At 37.3% G+C, this 7500-nt stretch overlaps 1 protein-coding gene across 28 annotated transcripts in view; it reads right to left on the minus strand.

Annotated features, from left to right (window-relative positions):
- Positions 1–7500, minus strand: part of LOC130232565 (receptor-type tyrosine-protein phosphatase delta-like) — a 389872-nt gene that overhangs the window by 301047 nt on the left and 81325 nt on the right. For all 28 annotated transcript variants that reach the window (XM_056462519.1, XM_056462527.1, XM_056462526.1 and 25 more), the window contains exons 4-5: positions 5008–5081; positions 2200–2283 (exon numbers count right to left, since the gene is read on the minus strand). The gene's annotated coding sequence lies outside the window, so the exon portion shown is untranslated. The remainder of the gene's footprint in view (positions 1–2199; positions 2284–5007; positions 5082–7500) is intronic.

A 7500-nucleotide genomic window follows, 5' to 3' on the forward strand; every position in this document is an offset into this window, starting at 1 on the left:
CATTTGCACTCACTCATTCATTCATTCATTCATTCATTCATTTTCCTTCAGCTTAGTCCCTTTATTCATCAGGGGTCGCCACAGCGGAATGAACCGCCAACTAATTCAGCATGTTTTACACTACTGATGCTCTTTCAGCTGCAACCCAGCACTAGGAAACACCCATACACACTCACTCATACTACTATATTTAGTTGATCAGTTCCCCTATAGCGCAAGTGTTTGGACAGTGGGGGAAACCGGAGCACCCTGAGGAAACCCACACCAACACGGGGAGAACATGCAAACTCCACACAGAAACACCAACTGACCCAGCCGGGACTCGAACCAGTGACCTTCTTGCTGTGAGGCGACAGCGCTAACTACTGAGCCACTACTGTGTCACCCCTGCTCTCATTTCACTAAATTGAAAGAACTTAATGTTTTTATTTTCTGCATTTTTGAAACAAAGTGTGATTGATTGATTGATTGATTGATTGATTGATTGATTGATTGATTGATTGATTGATTGATTGATTGATTGATTGATTGATTGATTGATTGATTGATTGATTGATTGATTGATTGATTGATTGATTGATTGATTGCAGAAATGTGACCTGCACTATTATTATTTTAGTTTAGTCTTTCATTTAAATGAGCTGATGAGTGTGTGTAGTGTGTGTTTGTGGAGCTGCAGTGACACCTGCTGGAGGAAATCCTTAATACACTTCCCTCACACTCACTGGAGAAATAATATACTGAACTAATCAATGAATGAATCGATCACTGATCATTCTCTCTCTAATATATCATGTGTGCTCTTAATAAAGATATAAAAATATAGAAGTTTTGTGCGAGGCTTAAAGCAAAGATCTCTGTATTATATAATCCAGTCATTCATTCATCTTCCTTCAGCTTAGTCTCTTTATTTATCAGGGGTTGCCACAGTGGAATGAACCGCCAACTATTCCAGCATATGCTTTACACAGCGGATACCCTTCCTGCCGCAACCCAATACTGGGAAATGTATTATATAATATCATTAATCAATTCATATTAAAAGTAAAGAGCAAACAGCATCAGCTCGAGATGAAGACATGAAACCCAGAGGAAATGTTTGAAGCTAGATTACTGGAGCATTAGTGAAGGTTTTTATTGATTTAATGATTTTTAATTAATTATTGTTATTTATATGAGGTTTGAGTCATTATAGGAGTATTAAAATACACTTTTGTTCATTAATTGTCCTCATTTTGAGCAATAAAATATACTGAAATATTTCATTTAAATGATTTTTGGTCAACATTTCCATCACATCTCATATATATTCATACACACACACACACACACTAATTATATAGCTTCATTTTGTGTGTTTTTTAAATATCAAAATATAATAATATTTTAAAATAATATCAATAAATATATTAGTATAATATTTCACTTTATTATTTCATATTAATAATTTATTAACACCAATAAAAACTATTAATAAAACAATACCCTAATGTGTGTAATCCAAAATTAATCAAACTAAAAATAAATACAAGTTCACATGATTAAAATATCAATAAATGCAGCTCAAAAGATTAATAAATGCAGCAGTAAAGTGATTTAAATAACGCTAGTATACTGTAGCACCGCCACTGGTGAATGTTCTGTTAATAAAACTCACTTTATGCTAACATTATCATCATAACTTTACTGTAATGTTCATTAATCACAGTCTAATGAAACAGAGTCATGACTTAATATTAATAATAATAATAAAACACACCAATATAAACACACAGACACATTAAAGCTTCAAAACAGCTGCTAGTGAACATGACTGGGAGGGAGAAATAATAAACTGGATTGCTCTATAGTTAATGCTGATAAATGAAAACTGATCATTAGTTTAATCACAATCAGGTCTAATGGAGTGTGTGTGTGTGTGTGTGTGTGTGTGTGTGTGTGTGTGTGTGTGTGTGTGTGTGTGTGTGTGTGTGTGTGTGTGTGTGTGTGTGTGTGTGTGTGTGTGTGTGTGTGTGTGTGTGTGCGTGCGTGCGTGCGTGTGTAAATGACATCTATATCAGCAGGTTTGCACAGAAACACAGCATCATTACATCATCATATTAAACTGACTCTCAGACAGTGACCTTGATTATGACGGTGAGTGAAGCGATGCTTTATTTGATATTTCTGCATGTGTGTGTGTGTGTGTTCAAGACTTACACTCACTGCCACCCGCAGGTTCATGCAGGTTCCATCTGGATCCCTGAACCAAAGACACACAACCTGCTCCGAGCCAGAGCGCACCTGCACACACACACGCACACAAACACAAACACAAACATATACAGGGGTTATAGAGAACGAACTCGCACATCTGTTTCATCTTTGTACATTTCTCTGCCTCAGATGGAGTTATTTACTTATGCAATCTGACAAACAACCCAAAATAACACCTACAGTAAGAACACAATAACAACACCTAAACAACATTACAACTGAAACAACTAAAATCACCAACACAACAACAACTTTAATGATTTTATTGTGTAAATAATACTTAAACAGTGTTGGCAAAACACAAAATGATCTATAACAACACCTAAACACTACAGCAGTGACATATTAAAACATGTAAACACTGATAGCAAACAACAAGACCTAAAAACACCAAACACGAACAACACCTAAAGAACTACGCCTATAATAAGTAAACAGCAAACCCTAAACAACAGCAAAAACACATAAACAACACCTAAAAACACATACACAAACCCAAACAACACCTAAAAAACATAACAAATACCTAACGAACACAGGTGCAAACTGTAAACACCTCAAAATCACAGAAACAACAGCTAAACACAACCTGAAACATGTGTGTACAACCCCTAAACAACCCCTAAACACACATAACCAATACATAAAACACACATATAACAGCCATAAACAACACCTAAAACACAAATAAGCAGCTGATACACAAATATACAACACCTAAAAATGCATTAACTACATGTGAAACACATATACTGTACACACCCTAACCACCTAAAAAGCACATTTAGAACAGCTAAAGAACATCTAATACACATATACAAACCACAAACAGCCAAAACACACATATAAGAACCCTAAACAACACTTAAAAACACAGACATTACTTAAACAACACCTAAAACACAAATATACAACACTTAAAACACAGACAACACCTAAAACACAAATATACAACACTTAAAACACAGACAACACCTAAAACACAAATATACAACACTTAAAACACAGACAACACCTAAAACACAAATATACAACACTTAAAACACAGACAACACCTAAAACACAAATATACAACACTTAAAACACAGACAACACCTAAAACACAAATATACAACACTTAAAACACAGACAACACCTAAAACACAAATATACAACACTTAAAACACAGACAACACCTAAAACACAAATATACAACACTTAAAACACAGACAACACCTAAAACACAAATATACAACACTTAAAACACAGACAACACCTAAAACACAAATATACAACACTTAAAACACAGACAACACCTAAAACACAAATATACAACACTTAAAACACAGACAACACCTAAAACACAAATATACAACACTTAAAACACAGACAAGTCATAAACAACAGCAAAAACTGCATAGACAACACCTGAAACACATTTACAAACCCTAAACACACATACGCAACAGCTAAACAACACCTAAAACACCAATACAAACCATAAACAACAGCTAAAACACACATATATGAACCCTAAACAACACCTAAAATACATAGACAACACATAACACCTAAACAACACCTAAAACAAAGACAAACCTTAAACAACCCCTAAAAACAAAGACAACACCTAAAATACAGACAACACTTAAACAACACCTAAAAACACATAGACAACACCTAAACAACACCTAGAATACATAAACACTTAAACAACACCTAAAATACATAGACAACACTTAAACAACACCTAAAATACATAGACAACACTTAAACAACACCTAAAATACATAGACAACACTTAAACAACACCTAAAATACATAGACAACACTTAAACAACACCTAAAATACATAGACAACACTTAAACAACACCTAAAATACATAGACAACACTTAAACAACACCTAAAATACATAGACAACACTTAAACAACACCTAAAACACATAGACAACACTTAAACACCACCTAAAAACACATAGACAACACCTAAAATACAGACAACACTTAAACAACACCTAAAATACATAAACAACACTTAAACAACACCTAAAAACACATACACAACACCTAACACATATCCGAACCCTAAACACAGATACACAACCCATAAACAACACCTAAAACCAAAGAGACAACACCTGAAACCCTAAACACCAGAAATGCACATATACAACAGCTAAACAACACCTAAACACACATATATAAATGATAAAGAACATCTAAAACACACATACAACACCCAAAATAACACACATCATTACATTTTATATTTAAACACCTAAAACACACCAGTATTGTTTTACCTCTAAAGTAACACACACAGACACAAAATGGAGTTACTATATATTGATTAGATCCGCACATGTTCTCAGAAGTGTGTGTGTGTGTGTGTGTGTGCGCGTGTGTGTGTGTGTGTGTGTGCTGTTTAATTAGTGTGTTATAAAGAGTCAATGACAGCTCATGAATATTTAATGAGACATTAACTCCAGTTTATCACTGGTCGTTTATTTGTTGTTAAACATTTGACCATTATACTCCAACACCATCAGAATACAGCGTTTAATCAGTTTATGGAGACAATAACCCGAGGTTAAACAGAAACGCCAGCTGGTGAAGACTTCTAGAGCTTCTATATCAGTCCACATAGATAAAGCCCAGGGTATAGGCCACTGCTGTCTCCACACGGGTACATGTTTACATTCTCAAGTGTTCCGACTGCAGTACATCACATGATTTAGGACCAGAATCTGATTGATACTGTATGTCTTACCGCTCATGAAAGCCTCTTCATCTGAGCTGTCTCCAGCCGGAGGACTGAAAGAATAAAACCCCTCAGAATCACACCTGAAACACACAGACAGACACAGGTTACGCTGTAGAATAGAAACTCTTTCTGGAGTTCATTACGTGCTGGAAGAGTCTTGCTCAATCAGCTGTGGCTCTGATGATGCTTTATACAATCAGAGACTTTCAGACTTCAGCCATGTTTTAGTAAAGGTTGACCCAGCCGGGACTCGAACCAGCGACCTTCTTGCTGTGAGGACACAGTGCTAACCACTGAGCCACATTGTCGCTCATTTGTTCAACATATTAGTTTGAGTGTAATGTTTACTTTTTCATGTGGTGTTGTGAGTATATTCAGTCCAGTTCAGTTCATTCCTGCACATTCACACTGTCTTCTGTTCTGTAATACTGTAAAGCAGCCCAACACTCACTCACCACACTTCACGAACCATCCAATCAGGTGTGAAGACCAAAACATCCCCCAAATAGATAAAGCAACTGAAGAGCATCCACACACTCTCAATAAACCACACCAACATGAGCGAGATGATGAAGGGGCACGGCTGAAGAACCCTAACCCTACTGAAGTGAGTATTGTCAATGCCAAGCAAACAATGCTGGAACTGGAAGCCATCTTTAAAGAGTCACATGATGATTAAGCAGATCACATGATCAGACCAAACACCAGAAAACTTCTATGGAGTCTTCTCACATGTGTGTGTGTGTGTTTCAGCAGCAGCGGTGGCCATAGTGTGTGAACTCAGAGCGCAGTGAATGTGAGAGTACAACACATCATTAATCTACAATCCCATCAGCTGAAATAATGAGAGAGAAACTCCAGGATGGTGTTATCCAGACCTCCAGAAGAGGAAAACACTAGTGTGAGACTGAGAACGGCAGACTCATGTCAGATTTACTGTCCTGCATCCATACACACTGCACTACACACACGCAGGAGTTCACCTGTTGATGTTATTAAATGCAGAGCTGATATAATACACACATAACTGCATATACATGTTCATATGAGCTTTAAATCATCTAAATATTGCACATGTTCAAGAGCTGATGATGTCTGGTGAAAGAGGCCATCGTCCTGTTTGAGTTTTGATGAATTGCATGTCCAATCACTGTTATGATCATTGCAGTAGCGTATATTTCAGGCAAACGTTCAGGCAAAATGTGGATTAAAATCTGCCTATTCAACCTAATCAGGCAGTAAATACAAATATATCATCTATAAATGCACTGAGCTTATCGTCTGATATCATTAGAGTTTAAGTGTCTGAATAAAATGCACTCTTTTATTAAATATCGAGGCTTCTAGTGTTGTTTTCGCCATGGTGTGCTCTGCTAAACAGACCAACAGGAATATACTAATCAATATTATTACTTCTCATTATCACAAACGTCTCGCTAACTTGTAAAACTGATCAGAGATCAGGTCAAATATAGGAAAACAGTTCAGCGATTGGCCACTGGAGGGCGACCTGAGTAAGTCTGCAATAATCATGTGAATATTGTGGTGTGATATTACTACACAATGCAGAAACCTTGAGCCTCTTTAATGTATTAAAACAGCCATGAGGAAATAAAGCAGCAGTTACTGAAGGCTAGCATTTATCAAAGTAAAGCAGCAGATTATTAGTGTGTGTGTGTGTGTGTGTGTGTGTGTGTGTGTGTGTGTGTGTGTGTGTGTGTGTGTGCGTGTGTGTGTGTGTGCGTGTTTAGTTGATCAATTCCCCTATAGCGCATGTGTTTGGACTGTGGGGGAAACTGGATCACCCGGAGGAAACCCACACCAACACGGGGAGAACATGCAAACTCCAACTGACCCAGCCGGGACTTGAACCAGAGACCTTCTTGTTGTGAGGTCACAGTGCTAACCACTGAGCCACCGTGTCACCTCACCACCAATCTTCAAGATAACAAACATAGTTTAGTTGTTTTTTTCTGCTTTCTGGGTCATTTTTGACCTGTAAGTCAACATGAGGGTCCACATTAACTGAAATTAATGAACTCAGTGTTGATCTTGTCCATATCTGATGCTACAATGGGTTACACCAAGCCAGCCTTTACAGCCCGAGTGTGTAAAGCGAGTGTTTGTACAGTAACTGGTCCAGCACAGGGTGGACAGATGAATGGACTGATCAGATCCTGAGCTTCACACAGTCTGTCAGACCAGAGCAATCGTCCTCCAAGGATAAATCCGATTAAACACAGTCTCTCTGTTAGTCTCCTCATGCTATCCCCGGAGATTAGCGTTTTATTTAGCTTCGCTGCTAATTACGCAGACGGATCTGTTTACTCTACAGATCAAAGTTTTCCCCCGATGTGTTTCTCACAGATCTAAACAGGCCTTTCATTAGCACGGCCAACAAAGACTTTAGCACCGCCCCTCAGAAAACTCATTAATTACTGTGCATAATTAGCTTAGCGACTGCAAGTTAAAGCTGCCGCTAATGGACTCCTGTCTACA

The sequence above is a fragment of the Danio aesculapii genome, chromosome 7 (assembly GCF_903798145.1).
Source record: "Danio aesculapii chromosome 7, fDanAes4.1, whole genome shotgun sequence".
In the NCBI taxonomy this organism is placed as follows: domain Eukaryota; kingdom Metazoa; phylum Chordata; class Actinopteri; order Cypriniformes; family Danionidae; genus Danio; species Danio aesculapii.